Source organism: Schistocerca piceifrons, chromosome 3 (assembly GCF_021461385.2).
Source record: "Schistocerca piceifrons isolate TAMUIC-IGC-003096 chromosome 3, iqSchPice1.1, whole genome shotgun sequence".
NCBI classification, from domain to species: Eukaryota; Metazoa; Arthropoda; class Insecta; order Orthoptera; family Acrididae; genus Schistocerca; species Schistocerca piceifrons.
In genome coordinates, this window is record NC_060140.1 from 608,835,244 (window position 1) to 608,854,796 (window position 19,553).

Here is a 19,553-nt window from a genome sequence, read left to right on the forward strand (position 1 = left end):
GCAGTCGAAGGTAACGATAAAAGTGTACCAGCCAACCTTTCAGTCATCAGTATACGAGAAGAAACGTTGCTAAATACATTAATAACTAATGAACCCGGTAATGCTTCACAACTGCTGAGATGTATGTATGGGAATTGAATATACTTCCTGATCTCCTTCTCCCCCCTCTCTCTGCCCACCACATTCTTCCTCCTCTCTGTGTCCACCCCCCCCCCCCCCCTCGGTCTACTTCCTCTTCCTCCTCTCGCTGAACTTGAGCCATATTTATTGTTACATCCAACGAAATCCTGATTAAGAATTGAAGTCTGTTAAAATAAATGGGTAATCGGTTGGAATCAGTGGTATATGGGATGTGAGGAACACCTCTTGCTACTGGTTTTTTAAGAATAGTAGCAGCACTGACAGGATTTCATATAGTTTTAATCTGCAAACGGGTAGCATTACAACGTTTCGGACGATTCAGGTTCCGAAGTAGTATTCTAATCATAAGTCCTTAATCCATATGTACAACTTCTTGTTTTCTGTTAAAACCGCCGTAAGGAAGAAAACAAAACAACACATAGCTCTGTATTCAGAAGGAGAAAGAAGATATACGGCGTCGACAATTTGTCCAACAGTTTAATTGCTCTGCTAGCGTAGTGAACACTGACTGCGAGAAAGAAAACAAAACCGCACTTGTTCACAGCACAGCATTTTCTGTCTTGCCACGGGTTTTAACAGAAAACCTGTACACTGAAGTTTTTAAAAAAAATCTACTATGTCTGTCTGGATGTTTATGAGAGTATCGCGTAAAAAATTGAAGTCAGTCGGTCAAGAATTTTTCGATATCTTCGCTACCAACTTTTTCCTATTATATACATTTAAAATATGTAGCTTACGTCCGTCAAAACGTTTATTGGAATATCGTGTAAAAATTTGATGTAAATCTGTGAGGAAATTTTCGAGATTTGCGACAGAAACGTCTTTGTATTGTCATTTGCTGTTTAAATAGATTAGATAGCTCTGTTGTGTTTTAGCTGCATAGCCAAATCATGTCACCGATCATGAACGATTTCCTAACTTAAAAAAAAATATAAACAAGGAAGCACGCACTTTCATTAATTAAGTCAGTGCATAAATGCAAAAAAGATAGCAAAACCGCTACCGGAAGGAAAGTATGTTTAACGGTCAACAACGTATAAAACCGTAGCATATCAACAACGCGTCCTACTAGGGCATGAACTAATGAAATATTTTGGTTCTCAAAAGAAATTCAGAACAGTTAACAATTCATTCACTCTTTCACCGCCGCCAATGATCTGGCGACATGGCATGTTCACCTTGAGCTACGTCAACGAAAGTACAAATTCGAAGACTATTTATAAAGATGTAAGTTGCTTCCAACTTCATGTGAACACTTGTTGAAAATTATTTTGTCAACTTGGGGTAAAATCCGAGAGCTCTTCAGGACGAGTCCACTGATGCGTAACAGGGCCCCTTCGATGTCTGCAACTGTTGCGCCACCGCTGCCAGGCGGGTAGCATGCACGTAAGGCGATTCCGCTGAGCGTGTAATACAACGAGTATCACAATTCCAGACAATAGCTATCTTAATGCTAACTGCGTAGAATAACCCGATTTGCACTTTAAACAGTGCGTGGGATAAAATACGTCACACAATTCATGATGAGCTCCTCTAATCTATTAAATGCGTTGTTACATTCGAGGAAGCACATGGTAACCGTACGTTCTGTTCACGAAACCTGTGATAGGTAGACTCGTTACATTAACTTGGTACTGCTGCTCCACATCTAATCAGAAAGATACCCGCATGGCGCTGGTGGCTCAACAGCTGCAGACGCCAAAGCGTCCTGTTATGCACCTGCGGGCTGGTCCTGGAGAGCTTTCGGATTTTCCGCTAAATTGACAAAATTATGTTCAACAAGCATTCACATGAAGTTGGAAACATCTTACATCTTTAAAAATATTCTTAGTATTTGCACTTTTGTGGACATCGTTAAAGCTTACGAATGCTGGACGACACAGAGAAGTACCTGATTTCTCTCCTCTAACAGAAACGAAGAGAAACTTACATGATAGTATGCAATACGTACTTGGATCCTTTGAGATACGCAAAATTCAATCTCAGAGAGCAATGTAAATCTTCGATCAGACAGTCGTTTACAAAAGTGATTTCTTAACTTAAACGGAATATTCTCAGAGAGTCAGGCACGATCATAGTGAAAGCAACTACATGGAAAGCGATTTTTGATGCGGAATTAATGACTACAGTCGCACATCTGACGTACAACAAAGCAGTCCAGTCTCGAATTATAGGATCAGTATTCCCATGTAAAGTACGTGAAGCCTAATAAGCCCATCAAACACAACGTATTATCAAATATTCAGAACACACACGATGTTATTTCGTGTACAAGAAGTTAAATTCTGGTTCCTTCTGCGAACTAGACGCTCCTTTCCCTTGGATATCTGCTACATATAAAGATAGCCACTAACAAAACTTTCTAAATGTAACATGTGACGTTTGACAAAATTTTTGTACCCTACTAGCGATTTCCTAACGATGCTAGTAAGCAGCTTTGTGGTGTTAGTGATGATTTGCAACTACGGAGCAGCTCCCCCCTCCCTCCCTCTCCCACTCTCTCTCAGACATGCACACACACCCACCCACACACACACACACACACACACACACACACACACACACACACACTTCTAATATATTGTTTCACACCGTAATTTCAGCAAGTATCGTATTTACATGTCTAATTTTTAATAAAACACGAGTAAATAATGGTTGTTATCCAATTTTCTCTTGATGCAGGTCGTTGTGGCAGCTAGGTTTTCGCTTAAAATGGACTGATAGCTGTTAGCCGGGGGGCGCAAAGAGCCCGCGAGAGAGCAGGGGGCAGGAATGCAGCGTTATTTATGGAGCAGGTTGTGGGGCGAGGCTGGCGCCGCAAATAGCGGCACAATGGATGACGTCAGAGAGCGCCTAGACACAACTTCCTGTCGGGGTCAGTGGCCGCGCCGCCAGTCACAGCTGACGCCGCCCGCTGCTCCCGAGGCACATGCCCATCCCACAGCGCACGCGTCTCTCACGGACAGCTATCTCACGGGTTAGCTTGTCAGAGCGCCTCGGTTATCGCCAGTATCCATGCTGTCATTTTAAGACCAATAAAAGTGGTAACACCGAAAGGCAGAGCTTCGAAACAAAACTTTCGGGTATTTAAACAGGCCCGCTACTGCCCAACGGCCGGGAGAGAGGTGTGTTGACCACATGCCCCTCCATACCGCATTCGCACAACCCCGCAAGGCAGAGGATGACAAGGAGGAGCACAGACTTCCGTTATCCCTTCCCTCTCTTTTGTTACATATTAATTAACTTCAATAAATCGCTCCTTCTATAATACTGGACTACTTCATTATAAAAGTTATCATATGCCACAGTGGAATTGTAAACAAAATATTGTTTCTGTCAGGTTTATAAAATTCAGATTAAAACACACTGTGACTTTGATCACCTTGATTTTACGAATATTTTGCTTTGAAATTAATTCCAGGGTTGCGAATTCCTTAGCGTTAGCTGTATTAGGTATGGATCTACAAGTCAATGGTAAAATGAAAATCTGTGCTGGACCGGAACTCGAACCCGGATTTCCCGCTTGTTGCGGGCGGTCGCCTTAACAACTTCGGCTAACCGTGCGCGCTTCCTGGACCGACCGAAACTTCCGTATATCACACAGTCTACATCCTTATTTCGTACACCACTAAAGTCATCACCTAATGCTCGCAACGTTACCTGGATTCCCGCAGCAGGGACGACAACGAGGAATCGATACAAATTATGTTATTGTCGTGTGCACGCCTATGTCTGTAATACATGCAGGTCGAAAGAATAGACACTGTTGATGACCAACAGCTGTACGAAATATTTCGAAATTAGTGGGCTGACTGCGATTTCTGCGTCAGCTGCATAGTATGGGTTGGTCCGGGGAGCGTGAACGTATAGCCGAAGTTGTTGCGGCGACCTTTCGCGACGAGAGGGAAATGGTCCGGTACAAATTTTCGTACGTCCCTATAGGGTAGATCTATGCAAGGAATTCACAGTCCGTGAATTAATTTCGAAATATTTCATACAGCTGTGGATCGTCAACAGTGTCCGTCCTTCCAGACATGCATATTCGTATTTTGTGTTGTTCCGCCCGAATTAATTACTGCCCTTGCAGAACTAACATCTTCAGCATGACTATAATCGACTCTTTTGTTCAAACTATTGACCCGCTGTCAACAAAATGTTAGTTGTTAAATACACTGATTCATTGAAAACCATGTGTGGTACTTATCTAATTACAATAAGTCATTCTGACATAGATAATGCTAGACCCACCAACGAGGTAGGGTGCTCACGAATGGGGGGAAAATCATATACATGTGAACCACAAATCCCACGACAAACTTTCGGTGGTGGTAGTATGGACCATAACAAGGAAAAATGTCTAGTTAACATGGCTCTCAAATACTTGTCTTAAGTGCTATGAGCACTAATTCAGTAGAAGAGATATATCAATAACGATGATCAAGTGCTCATACCTCTTAAGGTATTCACTAGGATTGTGTTTTGGTCCACACTGCCATCCTTGAAAGTTTATCGGCGGAGTTCTGGTTCACCTGTATGTAATTCGTGACAAACCAACATACCGAAATCTTAAAAGAGAACAAAACCCAAATGTTTGCTTTGTGTACTTTATGAAACAAGCTAATACTTCCCGCCATTTGATGTGATTACGTGGTTCCTTGAGGTATTTTTCTTTAGTCTAATAATGCAATGAAGTGAGACAGCAACCTAAATAAGGAGAATTGGTTCATAACTATTATTATTTTTTGTTCGTGGTGTGTGTGTGTGTGTGTGTGTGTGTGTGTGTGTGTGTATTATTTACGATTACCTATTCATTGCATTGATACATTACGTAAAGAAAATACGACAAACAGACCTATTGCTGTAGTGCTTCGGAAGCCACTTTCTATTCCCTATGAAATCGTTGCGTCAGATGCTAGTCTGCATCGCACCACCTACAGTGAAAGTCCTGTTTTTGTGCACCAAGATAAACTGAAACATAAATTCTTAAGTGTCTATTTTTCGTTTTATTACGCATTTCGAGTCCAGATGCTCTAATTTGTGGAAGCACTGGTACCACATTCGACTCTCGAACTTTCCATAGACTGTAAAGATCCCTCCAATTTCTGAATGCTTTTTGGGCTGCAGTGCATTCTTTAATCTGGTCAGATGTTTCCTGTCCTAATTGTATCCTTTTCAGACAGACGAAATTATAATCAGCATTGTAGTTATGATATTTGTCTCTCAAATTCCTGGCATTCTTTTCGATGTCTGAAAGAATGTGTTACTGAAATTACAAGTGGGTACATTAGCACAAGATTAGATGGGTAGATCACATAACTAATGAGGAGGTATCGAATAGGATTGGGGAGAAGAGAAATTTGTGGCACAACTTGACTAGAAGAAGGGATCGGTTGGTAGGACATGTTCTGAGGCATCAAGGGATCACCAATTTAGTATTGGAGGGCAGCGTGGAGGGTAAAAATCGTAGAGGGAGACCAAGAGATGAATACACTAAGCAGATTCAGAAGGATGTAGGCTGCAGTAGGTACTGGGAGATGAAGAAGCTTGCACAGGATAGAGTAGCATGGAGAACTACATCAAACCAGTCTCAGGACTGAAGACCACAACAACAACAAACAACATTACGATATGGGAGGTGCACTATCGAAGCTCTGTTCCTTAAGGTATGTCTAGCAAAGTTGCGGGTAGGTGTGGCGGAAGACGAAGTTCCTTTGTGATTACGTTGACATATCTACTGAGTGGAATCGCCAATTACTTGGCTGCACAACGAGACAGAAATTACACCTCTGCGATTTCCCAGTTTCTCACTGAAACCTACAGTGTTGATCGCAACAGTGAAAGCGAAAAAAATGAGTGTAAATGTCAAATGATGGGCGCAAGCTTACTTAATTTCACTGTTTGAATCTTTTAGAACAAGGATAAACTGAAAGAAACAAGCAAAAAGGAGATCAACCTTTTTTGTTTGTTTTTGTACCTCCTCACCGATTTTTTCATAGTTCCACATTGAGGGAATGAATATGAACCTGAACGTTATAAACAGCCAAATAAAAGCATGTCTGTCAACTTTTCATGTTCGCTCACTTGACTGTTTCACCGCCTCACAGTCTTCCATATCAGTTGTTTTCCCAATAACACGAACTATGATTTGTTTGAGTTTCTAGCGACTATAATACACAATCTGTATTCCACCATGTGTCCTCCATAACACCAAGGCGTCCACATAAGCTGTAAAAAGCTCTGTTGTTGGGGCATTTATCTGTACAGACAAATTTTCATCAAATGAAACAACAACAACTGGAAGAAACAGTGAATTGTGTATTTATCGACACATCTTTTCTTTTGATTTGCAGTTGGTCGACAGTAACGTAGCTAAGGGTGGTGAGAAAAAGTTTTCGTTATTTAATATCAGACTGCTTCAAACCTCACTTCTACAGCGATTATTAATGCTCAAGTTGAAAGCTACAGTCCTCTTCGTTAATGATCAATCTACACTTCCCTTGCCGAGTACCAATTTGTTATTCTACAGTCGTGCGAAAAGCGGCTTACACGAAGCACATCGCATGTTAAAAAAAAAAGAGGACGTGAGTGTGCATAAGAGAGAAAGCGAGTCAGGTTAGCCGTTTTGCAGGCGGCAGAATCGAGCCAGCTGGGCGGCCGCGAGACACCAGACGGCGTGGCGGTGAGGAGCCGGTAAAGCCGCCTGCCGCCACGTACTTTCTCTCGCCTCCGCCACATAATACGCCCTCCGTCTCCGCAATGTTTTATCCCGCGCCTCGCCACACCGTGACAACGCCGGAAGCCGAGAGCGGCGGCGGAGGCGGCGGCGGCGGCGAGCGCGTAAGGTTCTCGTCTCCACAGAGCAAGCGGCAGTAGGGAAGAAGGGAAAAAAAAGACGAGAAAAAAGGAAGGTCCCGTCTCGGTCTCGGTGGCGCGGGCGGTGGGCGGGCGGGCGACGGCTGACCTGAATGGCGGAGCTCCTCAATGGGCCCTGCTGCTGCTCAATGACACATTCAACAGGCGCGCCGTGGCTGCAGCCGCCGCCTACGGAATCTGCGTGTTACGGACGAGGCGGCGCTCAAGCCTCCGTCATAGTCCTTAGCGCGATGCCCAGTGTGTGCCTCGAGTCAAACGTAGCCTCTTCGATACCTAAGCCCCTACGGAACAGTTGTGACCTCGTTGAGAATACGCAATCCCTTGTTTTCTTCCTGGGGCCCAAGACGTGTGATTAACGGTCCTATTGATAAAATCTGTTGCAAACGCTTCGTTACGACTTACTGTCCCCACTGTCGCAACCACTTGTACTCTTGACTTCTGTTAACCCCTCAGCACACAATACTTCAAGTAAATGACGGCAATATCGCCGGGATCGCAGCAACTTTCTTTACTGTATAAGGGAGAAATAATCATGCGATATCAAAATTTTATTTATTTCCATAACCCTTTCACAGTAATATAACCATGTTTTCATTGAAACTAAAAATTAGATTGAAGAACAGGGTGAGTTATATATTAAAGTGGTTAACATTTATTTCAGGCTGTACAATTAGCAGCGCATTTCCTTTATGCGTTAAGTGTAATTTTCTGTTACGCGGGCAGATGGGACAACCTCTGACACGGTGTCCGTACGCTACTTGTACAATCTTGAATTAATTAAATGAATTGTGTAAATTGGTTATATCATGTCATCCGCTGTTGTAGGACGGTAAATGAATTTTTATACCAGTTCCATGATTTAAATGTAACTCGTCTGGGACTAACGACTACTCCATGAATAAATCAGTGCACAAGCCATCATTTTGTATATACTAGCCTTCTTACATGTGTAACGTTAATTGGCATTCTGCAATACGAACGGCAACATCTGCTTATGGTACCGCTTTAGCTAACCCTTATCTAAACATGAGTAAGTCAGTTTATTTAAAAGCGCAGAAATCTCACTTAAGTAACAGCAAATGGAACAAAAGACTCTCTGGATAGCTTTAATGATTAGCCTACTTCTTTCTATGAATTCTCTCAACGTAAACGCACTGGTTATTTTTACAAAGCTTGTATTTCGCAGCTGTGACGCTAGCGCACGGATGGTACAATCTGTAGCATGCTGGACCCAATGTAAGGAACACAGGTCATTCAAGTTGGTCACCAATTTTACATGGTTCGAGTGAGAAACCATGAATTATTGGTTATGAACTGCATACTGAAGCTGAACAAATTTCAGAGAGGTAGCATATTAAGGATATTGGACCAGGACAAATTGAAAGAACCAGAGGTTGTTGAGAGATTCAAACCTAACATTGGGCAACGATTGACTGAAACAGGGGAATGGGTAACTTTAGAGGGATGAAATTGTGAAGCCAGCAGAGGATCTAACTGGCAAAAAGGCAAATGCCCATTAGAAAACCTTAGATCGCGTCCGAAATATTAAAGTAACTCACGAAGGAAGAAAACAGAAAAATGCAGCAAAAGAAAGTAACCAAACGAAATACCGCCGACTAAAACATAACACTGACAAGAAGTGTAAAGTGACAAAGCAGGAATGACTAGACGAAATATGCAAATATTAAGAAGCATGCATAACTAGGAGAAAGATGGGTGCCGCCTATAGGAAAATTATTCGAAGGCATTTTTGAAAAGAGAAGCAGCTGAATGAATATCAAGAGCTCAGATGCCAAGCCAGTACTTCTCAAAGAAGGAAAAGCTGGAAGGTGGAAGAAATAAATAAACAAGGGAAACAACTTTAAAGAAACAGATGGGATTGAGAAGTGAGACATGACATTGCGAGAAGAATTTGACACAGTACTGAAAGCCCTAAGTCGAAACAAGACCCCTGGAGTTGACGGCATACCCTCAAAATCATTGAAAGAGGTGGGAAAGGCAACCATGACAAAACTATTCCACCTGGTGTGCAAGATGTACGATACAAACAAAATACCCTCATACTCCGTTAAGGATGTAATAATTCCGATTCCAAAGAAGGCAGGTGCTGAACGGTATGAATACTACCGAACTACGATTAGTAAGTCATGCTTGCAAAATACTGACATGAATTATTTACAGAGGAATGGAAAAACTGGTACAAGAAAAAATGGTTCAAATGGCTCTGAGCACTATGGGACTTAACTTCTGAAGTCATCAGTCTCCTTGAACTTAGAACTACTTAAACTTAACTAACGTAAGGACATCAAACACATCCATGCCCGAGACAGGATTCGAGCCTGCAACCGTAGCGGTCGCGAGATTCCAGACTGTAGCGCCTAGAACCGCTCGGCCAGCCCGCCCGGCTGTGCTGGTACAAGACGACCTTAAGGAAAATCAGCTTGGGCTCTGGAGGAATCTAGGAACACGTGAGGCGATACTGTCACTACGACTTCTCCTAGAAAATACTTTAAGGACAGGCTAATCAACGTTTATAGCAGTTTTAAGACTTAGAAAAGCTTTTGACACTGGAATACAGTCTTCGAAAATCTGAAAGTAGCAGTGATGAAATACAAAAAGTGAAACGTTATTTACAATATGTACAAAAACCAGAAGCAGTTGTAACAGTTGAAGGACGTGAAAGGGAAACACAGTGGTTGAGAAGGGAATGAGTAAGGTTGTAGCCTTTTTTGTGATTAGCCGATGACATTAATTCAGCCAGAGACTGCGAAGGACTTGGACGAGTAGTTGAACGGAGTGAACAGTGTCCTGAAAAAAAAACCAACAACGGTATAACAAGGATAATAGAATGTAGTCGAATTCGGATGATGCTAAAGGAATTAGATTACGAAATCAGACATATAAAGTGGTAGACGAGGTTTCCTTTTTTTGGCAGTAAGAATAACTGATGGTGGAAGTAGAAACGATAAAATGTAGAGTGGCTATAGCAGGAAACGTATTTCAAAAAGAGAGGAATTTAAGTGTCAGGATGTCTTTTTGAAGGTTTGTCTTGAGTGAGACTTCCACAAAAGTGTAAGGAGATATAAAATGCTAATGTCACATTTAGGATCTGAAGTTCCTATATGAGGGCTGCATGGTCCTTTCGATATGTTTATCGTTCGCTGTCAGATAACTGCGGGTGAGACAGCACTGCAAAACACACGGCGAATTTGATGCACTGATGTAACCCGCAAAACCCTCCCTTCTCAACAAATTAATTCGTCATTCAGAGTCAGCATCTTCTAATTCCCAATACAAGAGAGGATTCTCTGCTTCCATTTTAACACACAAAACAGTATGCGATTGAAGAGATATCGTTAGCCCAGAGGGACGAAAGGACGCAAGTTACGTGAGAATGGGTTAAGTGTCATCAGAATTGCCGATAATCTACCAGAGCCATTGTATTCAAATATGTGGGCAATGAAACCTCTTGACGGAAGTGCTTTGTCAATGCGGTATTGTTATTAGTGCACAGCGAACTGAAATGGCCAACATTCACTATTTATTACCACCCGTGATGGAACCCCCGTAGAGTTCAATATAAAGCGAGTTCAAGAAATTCCTTCTGCCATAAAAACGGAGACGATGTTGAATTCGCTGTTTACAGTTGCAGAGCTGCCATTTCTTTTTTTTTCCGTGTTCGCTGTGCTGCCTTCCATTCAGTTCAGTTTACTTATGCCACATACCATTGGCAGTGAGTTTAACACGCTATGCAACAACTTATGTCATACGGACAACAATGTTTACGCTTTGCGCGGTGACTGCAGACGAACCGACAGGGTTACTCCTACTTTCACGGAAAAATTCAAATAAATTACAAACAGAACATGGTTCGAAACAAGCGTACATGGCAATGAACAATATGCGCAGCAGGCATCAGAAAACATTCCTTTAAGGGAATACCTCAATGGCAGCACCCAAAGGGGAAAAAAAATACTTTCTCAATACAGCAACATGCATACGGCATGATGCAAATCGGGGTCGCATCACATCAGCTGCTCAACAAAAGTGAAAATACTTGCACATGTAGAACATGAACTCCCATAATTTTAGAATACAGTTCCTACGGAAGTGCTACCAGAAATACTCCATTAACGAGAATTGCGAAAGAAAATGCTGGTGCTGTTCTATGGGAACAATAATAATTCAGCACTGTTCAGCTCAGGGGCATTTTCTTGCAGATGAACAAACATACGGTAGTTTATCGAAGTCTTTTAATACTCTCACAGTCACAGGACCTTGTATTTTGACGTCAGCTACAGTAAATACTAGATTAGATGTTTCAATTACAGTACGGCTCACACACCTGTACCATGCTACGCGTAAGGTGCACAAACGAAATCAGAAAAAAAATGGTGACTTCTGAAGTATGGTGACCTGTACAACAGATTACAGTACTGAGTGCATCACTACACGAAAATTTAGCACAAAATTTGGATTTGAAAACTGACAAAGAATCCATGACTTACCGACCTGCGCGTCGAATGACTGCAGCCTGTACAGCACAACGGTCCATGCCACACCGCCGCCTGCAACAAAGTAAATGTTCAGTTCAGGGGAGGTGTCCACTCATTGTTAACGGCGTGCTGCCAAACAGGTTATGACGGCGCCATTTTACTTTCTGTTGCTCCACTTCCGACCGGATTCTGGTCCGGCGGAACCCGCAAATGGCTCGACCCTTTAGTAAGTAGCCTACTTAACTGGAATTCAAAAAAAAAAAAACAAAAAAAAAACTGCTCTCTACAGGTCTTTGTCGGACGAGGGAACGTCTTCAGCGCATATAATAGATTGAAACATTGCGTTAGTAGTGTATACAGATACACTTGTATTCCATAACGAATTTGTGCCGTCATCTATTACACTGCTATCAAGATGAAATCGCGTGCTAGGTGGTTGTCATCCAATTCGCGAAAACGTTACTGCAATAGGCTCAACATCGTCATAGCTGTATTTGTATTTACGAATACAGCTTTTGTCAATGACTTATTTACACGATGAAATGTAATTTGTGAATTTCCGTTGCGTATTATATTGTTAAAGATTCAGTTGCATATTGGTTAAACTGAAAATTTAAGGTGTAGTATATTTCCAGTGTAGAAGATATGTGTTGCTGAAATATCGTAGTACCGAATGCGAGAAATACGTTTCCACATATACATTTCCAGTGCACATCCAAAATGTGATGGCGTCCTGCAATATACATATTATGTAACTAGCTTCTTATCACACAGTTTTCTAAACAAAAGACAATTTATTTAAAATGTAGGTTTATTGTAAGCATTATGATTGCTATTACATAATAGCACAGTTCAACTGCTTTGGTTTATATTAACCGTGTTGTTCGTTACATTGTAAGGGGATCTTCGTGGAGGGAACTTCCGTAAAAAGTAATGTAGAGCACACGTTTAACACAAGAATTAAAGGCTTAGTTTTTTTATATTCAAACATTATTACTGCAGTGGTTCTCAAAGGATGCGAAGCGAGAGAAAGATAAAATTCATATTATTTCTTCACGGAGAAATACAATAAATTTTGTGTATATATTACTTCAAATGTATGAGTGCTATGTAATATTAGACTTTTTTACATCTTGAATATGGTTGTGGTCAATATAAATTACAATATTTACTTATAGTGATCATAAATAATGTAACAGTATTAATAATCACCTAGCGTCATAACCAATTCGTCGCCGAAGTAGGGGTTGAGGATCAGTGCTTCAGGCTACTCTTAAACTGTTACTTGCTTAGTAGCACAGAGTTTGTGGACTGAGTTGTCGGTTGAAGAAATGATAAGTTATTTACAATAATTTTAATTGAGGAATAAATACACTGAGAAGCAGTAATTAGCTTCGAGTAGCTTTCTGCAGGATGTTCTTGAATTCGCTTCACAAGCACTATATACGAAGAACTGATAAAAACAAAATTTATGTGCTATGACAAACAGTTTTGTTTGCCACACAGGAACTAGTATGGAATAGCTTAGTACGTCTTGGTCCTGTCTAGTGTCATACGTATGGATCAAAGCGCATTCACCCAAGACATGACTGCCTTTTCCCACTTATTTGATACTGAAGATTTAAGTAATGTGGTAAAACAGCTTTCAGGTAGCCTGTTTGCACATTTAGTGAGAATATTTCATAAAAGTACTAATCATTATTTAATACTCTGTGAAGTGTAACGTATGCACTAGCGTCGAATGTGAGTTTGTTGCTCCCTCCAGCAAAAGTCATGTAATGCTAACGAGTTACTTTTCGATTTCGATGCACCTACTCCAGATATTCTAGGAAGTTCTGGCTCCTGCAGGATATTGGTTGTCGTGATACATCCTGAACTACGCATCAGTGCAACTAACGACATATTAAGCAGCAAATCGGTGTCCAGCAGGATGAGTTTGGAGTTGGAAAACTGATATAAAGAAGGCACCAATCTGAGGCTGTTAAATAAATAGCGAAAAGACTGGATAACAATCAAAGAGCCGCATTTGTTGAATGTGGTGGTGATGGGGTTATAATGTAAACACGTGTACTCTGTTACTGTCGGCGCACAATTTTCTTCGGTATTCTCCCCCGTTCTTCCGTGTTCTCTCTCCTTGAAAGTGTTTCTCAGATTGCTCGGTGGTGTAATATAGTACCCGTGAACGCCATTTCCCTTTCACGAGACTTAAACCAATAAAATGTTTTTGGCGCTCAGAAGATGAGAGCTATGATCTTCGGTGCGGAGGGGTGTGCTACAATTTCTATTTTGCAGGAGACAATCGAAGAGGAATGCTTCCACTGCAAGGACTGACATGACGTTTTTGGCGATCTGGGCACGTAAAGCAGCCGTACCTCTTTAATGGTCAAAACTACAGAAGCATTATGTTGACAGTCGTGGGGCATCTTCAAGACACCAGCCGCAGCCCTAATTGTCGACAGCCGATCAATTGCACTCCAACCTGTGTTTACTCTATAACAATGACCTCAATGACCTTAGAATTCTGTTTTGTTTGTAGGTGACAGTAATTTGCAGTTTTTATAACAAACATGTACATGAAGATAGCTCTTTCCTTCAATACCAGTTACGATTATGATCTATTGATTAACTGAATTATTTATTAAGAAAAAGGTCGTTAACAGTGGTCATCACAGAATGTAGTAATGCTTTACTCTGCTATATGGAGAGCTCAGTGATCGGTTCATTTTCTTCATGAAGCTTGGACTTCGGGATTAAACGTAGTTGCTCTGTTCAACGTTTGGCTCTGAGCACTATGGGACTTAACTTCTGAGGTCATCGGTCCCCTAGAGCTTAGAACTACTTAAACCTAACTAACCTAAGGACATCACACACATCCATGCCCGAGGCAGGATTCGAACCTGCGACCGTAGCAGTCGCGCGTGTTCAACGTTTCAGATTACGTATAAGTCAGTAAATGGATGTCATACGCGTTGAGTGCTACTTCAGAATGTTCGCAATAATATCTTTAATATATTTTATATGTATATCCCTATCGCTAACTCGGTTGCACACCGCGCAAAACTGGTGTAAGGCAAGGTTTCTACTTTTAAGAGTTTATGTTAAGTTGCTCGAGTATAATGAGAATTACAATTTTTTAAACTAAATTTTATGAGAGGTTATAGAGTTTAAAGCGGTTACTAGGTTCTCGCTCTGACTGACCACTGGCAATGAGAAGTTTTAAGAAACGTAGAGGTCTTGGAATATCGTGCGCTCTCGGAAAGATGTTGGCACGGTGTCGGAACAAAACAGGAGCCAGCTGGAAAAAGCAAGGGATATTTCTCACGCGGAACCCTCGGTGTTGCCTACCCTCTTTCCCAGTTCGGCGTCCTCCCGGTAAAAACAGGCCCAGCTGAACGAAGCGCGCCCCTCGGGAAAACAAACAGGCGGCTCGCACGCGGCCATGTATTTTTTCCCACGCGCGGAGGGTTGTGTCGTCGTTATCTCGCCCGTTCCCACAGGTAGGGCGCGGCGCGGCGAGGAAGCAGCGCAGCAGTGAGCTCGCAGCGCAGGCCTGCACGCCGCGCGCAGAAGGGCCGCAGCCAGCTCGTGCCAGGCCGAGCAGTCCCTTCCCTCTCAAAGGCGGAGGCCCGCGCAAAAGCGTGAGAACGCGCCCGGCCCCCACACACAACGGGGAACCTGTCCCGCTGTGAGAATTTGATCACCGGCATTGTGTGTCACATTCCTGCAGTGGCCGAGGCGGTGCGCTGCGGTGCGGCAGGGCAGCGACCAGCCGCTCTCGCCGAGCCGCCCAGCGCCGCACATTTAACGCGCCGCACCGACCAGGTGCTAGGTCGGCCTTCGCTAGCACTGCTTTCCAGAGGACTATACGGCAACTTGTTCAACTGCACGAAAGTGTATGGCACACATACACCGTCGTATCAGCACTACCCCTTGCAATATTAATGTGCAGCTGTCCGATTACAAAATTGGCAACAATTTTTCAGAATACACTACACTCTTGCTATTCCGGCCATTCCTTGCACAAATAAGTGCCGCAATATTGAGAGTACTATAAATTTAGTCTTAACGCATAGGAAATATACTTTATTAAATCCGAAGATAGACTCATTTTCGTAGAAAACTTAGTTCTTGACTGTGTACGAGAGGCGTTTGAAAAGTCGTTGCAAAGTCCGAGAGATGGCACCACCGGCGAGTATCGAAGTCATGTTTAGTTAGTAGCATCTTTGGAAAGAACGCACACCAAATTTCAGCCATATTGGTCTGTTCTTTGTGTTTGGCATTCGTGTGAATCAAGGAACTCGAGTGATTGTCAAAAAATGGACGAAAAATAATTTCGCGTGGTGATTAAACATTACTTTATGAAAGGCAAAACGTCTCAGGAGACTGAAGAGAAGCTTGATAAAGATTACGTAGACTCTGCATCTTCGATTAGAACAATTTATAAATGGTTTCAAAATTTTCGGAGTGGTCATATGGGCACAAGTGATGTTGAACGTTACGGGCGCCCTGTGGAGGTTACGACTCCATAAATCATTAATAAAATCCATGATTTGGTGATGGATGACAAAAGATTTAAGGTGCGTGATATTGCTAGTGCTGTAGGCATCGCGAAGGAACTGTTACATAATATTTTGCATAAACATTTGGACATGAGAAATCTATCCACAAGATGGGTTCCGCGACTGCTCACGCTTGACAAAAAACGGAATCGTGTGAAGTGTTGCAAGAATGGTTTGCAGCTGTTCTGGAAGAATCCGCAAGATGAAACATGGATACATTACTAAACTCCTGAGACCAAACAACAATCTAAACAATGGGTTACCAAGGGAGAACCTGCACTAAAGAAGACGAAGACCAGTCCTTCGGCCGGAAAGGTTATGGCGACTGTCTTTTGTGACTCGCAAGGGGTAATCCTCATCGACAATCTGGAAAAGGGTAAAACTATTATAGGCGAATAATATTCATCGTTATTGGACCGTTTGAAAACCGAGCTGCAAGAAAAACGCCGGCGATTGGACCGCAAAAAAGTCCTTTTCCATCACGACAATGCACCAGCATACACCTCAGCAGTTATGGTCGCAAAATTAATGGAAATAGGATTCCAACTCGTTTCACATCCCCCCTACTCTCCAGACTTGGCTCCCTCAGACTACTATTTGTTCCACAATTTGAAGAAATGGCTGGCGGCACAAAGATTTTATTCAAACAGAGAATCGACTCGTGGAGATAACATCTTGGACCTACTGATAACAAACAGACCCGAACTTTTCGACTCTGTATGTACAGAACAGGGAATCAGTGATCATAAGGCCGTTGCAGCATCCCTGAATATGGAAGTTAATAGGAATATAAAAAAAGGGAGGAAGGTTTATCTGTTTAGCAAGAGTAATAGAAGGCAGATTTCAGACTACCTAACAGATCAAAACGAAAATTTCTGTTCCGACACTGGCAATGTTGAGTGTTTATGGAAAAAGTTCAAGGCAATCGTAAAATGCGTTTTAGACAGGTACGTGCCGAGTAAAACTGTGAGGGACGGGAAAAACCCACCGTGGTACAACAACAAAGCTAGGAAACTACTGCGAAAGCAAAGAGAGCTTCACTCCAAGTTTAAACGCAGCCAAAACCTCTCAGACAAACAGAAGCTAAACGATGTCGAAGTTAGCGTAAGGAGGGCTATGCGTGAAGCGTTCAGTGAATTCGAAAGTAAAATTCTATGTACCGACTTGACAGAAAATCCTAGGAAGTTCTGGTCTTACGTTAAACCAGTAAGTGGCTCGAAACAGCATATCCAGACACTCCGGGATGATGATGGCATTGAAACAGAGGATGACACGCGTAGAGCTGAAATACTAAACACCTTTTTCCAAAGCTGTTTCACAGAGGAAGGCCGCACTGCAGTTCCTTCTCTAAACCCTCGCACAAACGAAAAAATGGCTGACATCTAAATAAGTGTCCAAGGAATAAAAAAGCAACTGGAATCACTCAATAGAGGTAAGTCCACTGGACCTGACGGGATACCAATTCGATTCTACACAGAGTACGCGAAAGAACTTGCCCCCCTTCTAACAGCCGTGTACCGCAAGTCTCTAGAGGAACGGAGGGTTCCAAATGATTGGAAAAGAGCACAGGTAGTCCCAGTCTTCAAGAAGGGTCGTCGAGCAGATGCGCAAAACTATAGACCTATATCTCTGACGTCGATCTGTTGTAGAATTTTAGAACATGTTTTTTGCTCGAGTATCATGTCGTTTTTGGAAACCCAGAATCTACTATGTAGGAATCAACATGGATTCCGGAAACAGCGATCGTGTGAGACCCAACTCGCTTTATTTGTTCATGAGACCCAGAAAATATTAGATACAGGCTCCCAGGTAGACGCTATTTTTCTTGGCTTCCGGAAGGCGTTCGATACAGTTCCGCACTGTCGCCTGATAAAGTAAGAGCCTACGGAATATCAGACCAGCTGTGTGGCTGGATTGAAGAGTTTTTAGCAAACAGAACACAGCATGTTGTTATCAATGGAGAGACGTCTACAGACGTTAAAGTAACCTCTGGCGTGCCACAGGGGAGTGTTATGGGACCATTGCTTTTCACAATATATATAAATGACCTAGTAGATAGTGTCGGAAGTTCCATGCGGCTTTTCGCGGATGATGCTGTAGTATACAGAGAAGTTGCAGCATTAGAAAATTGTAGCGAAATGCAGGAAGATCTGCAGCGGATAGGCACTTGGTGCAGGGAGTGGCAACTGTCCCTTAACATAGACAAATGTAATGTATTGCGAATACATAGAAAGAAGGATCCTTTATTGTATGATTATATGATAGCGGAACAAACACTGGTAGCAGTTACTTCTGTAAAATATCTGGGAGTATGCGTGCGGAACGATTTGAAGTGGAATGATCATATGAAATTAATTGTTGGTAAGGCGGGTACCAGGTTGAGATTCATTGGGAGAGTGCTTAGAAAATGTAGTCCATCAACAAAGGAGGTGGCTTACAAAACACTCGTTCGACCTATACTTGAGTATTGCTCATCAGTGTGGGATCCGTACCAGATCGGTTTGACGGAGGAGATAGAGAAGATCCAAAGAAGAGCGGCGCGTTTCGTCACAGGGTTATTTGGTAACCGTGATAGCGTTACGGAGATGTTTAATAAACTCAAGTGGCAGACTCTGCAAGAGAGGCGCTCTGCATCGCGGTGTAGCTTGCTCGCCAGGTTTCGAGAGGGTGCGTTTCTGGATGAGGTATCGAATATATTGCTTCCCCCTACTTATACCTCCCGAGGAGATCACGAATGTAAAATTAGAGAGATTAGAGCGCGCACGGAGGCTTTCAGACAGTCGTTCTTCCCGCGAACCATACGCGACTGGAACAGGAAAGGGAGGTAATGACAGTGGCACGTAAAGTGCCCTCCGCCACACACCGTTGGGTGGCTTGCGGAGTATAAATGTAGATGTAGCTGTAGAGGTGATTGCATCAACTAATAGTTATTTCGCAGACTTGGACAATTCCTATTATTCGGAAGGGATCAACAAATTAGAACATCGTTGGACGAAGTGTGTAAGTCTAAAAGGAGGCTATGTCGAAAAATAAAAAAAGGTTTACTCCAAACATGTAAGTAATTTTTATTTTTGCACGGACTTTTCAAACGCCCCTCGTACATATATAGTAGTAGTAGTTGTTGTTGTTGTTGTGGTCTTCAGTCCTGAAACTGGTTTGATGCAGCTCTCCATGCTACTCTATCCTGTGCAAGCTTCTTCATCTCCCAGTACTTACTGCAACCTACATCCTTCTGAATCTGCTTAGTGTATTCATCTCTTGGTCTCTCTGCGATTTTTACCCTCCACGCTGCCCTGAAATGCTAAATTTGTGATCCCTTGATGCCTCAGAATATGCCTTATCAATAGATCCCTTCTTCTAGTCAAGTTGTGTCACAAATTTCTCTTCTCCTCAATTCTATTCAATACCTCCTCATTAGTTACGTGATCTACCCATCTTATCTTCAGCATTCTTCTGTAGCACCACATTTCGAAAGCTTCTATTC

At 42.4% G+C, this 19,553-nt stretch overlaps 1 long non-coding RNA gene across 1 annotated transcript in view; it reads right to left on the bottom strand.

Moving 5' to 3' along the window:
- The window catches only part of LOC124789601, a 154,153-nt gene that overhangs the window by 58,355 nt on the left and 76,245 nt on the right, over nucleotides 1-19,553 (bottom strand). Inside the window, exon 2 of the long non-coding RNA XR_007016143.1 lies at nucleotides 11,523-11,582. This is a non-coding gene — a long non-coding RNA (uncharacterized LOC124789601). The remainder of the gene's footprint in view (nucleotides 1-11,522; nucleotides 11,583-19,553) is intronic.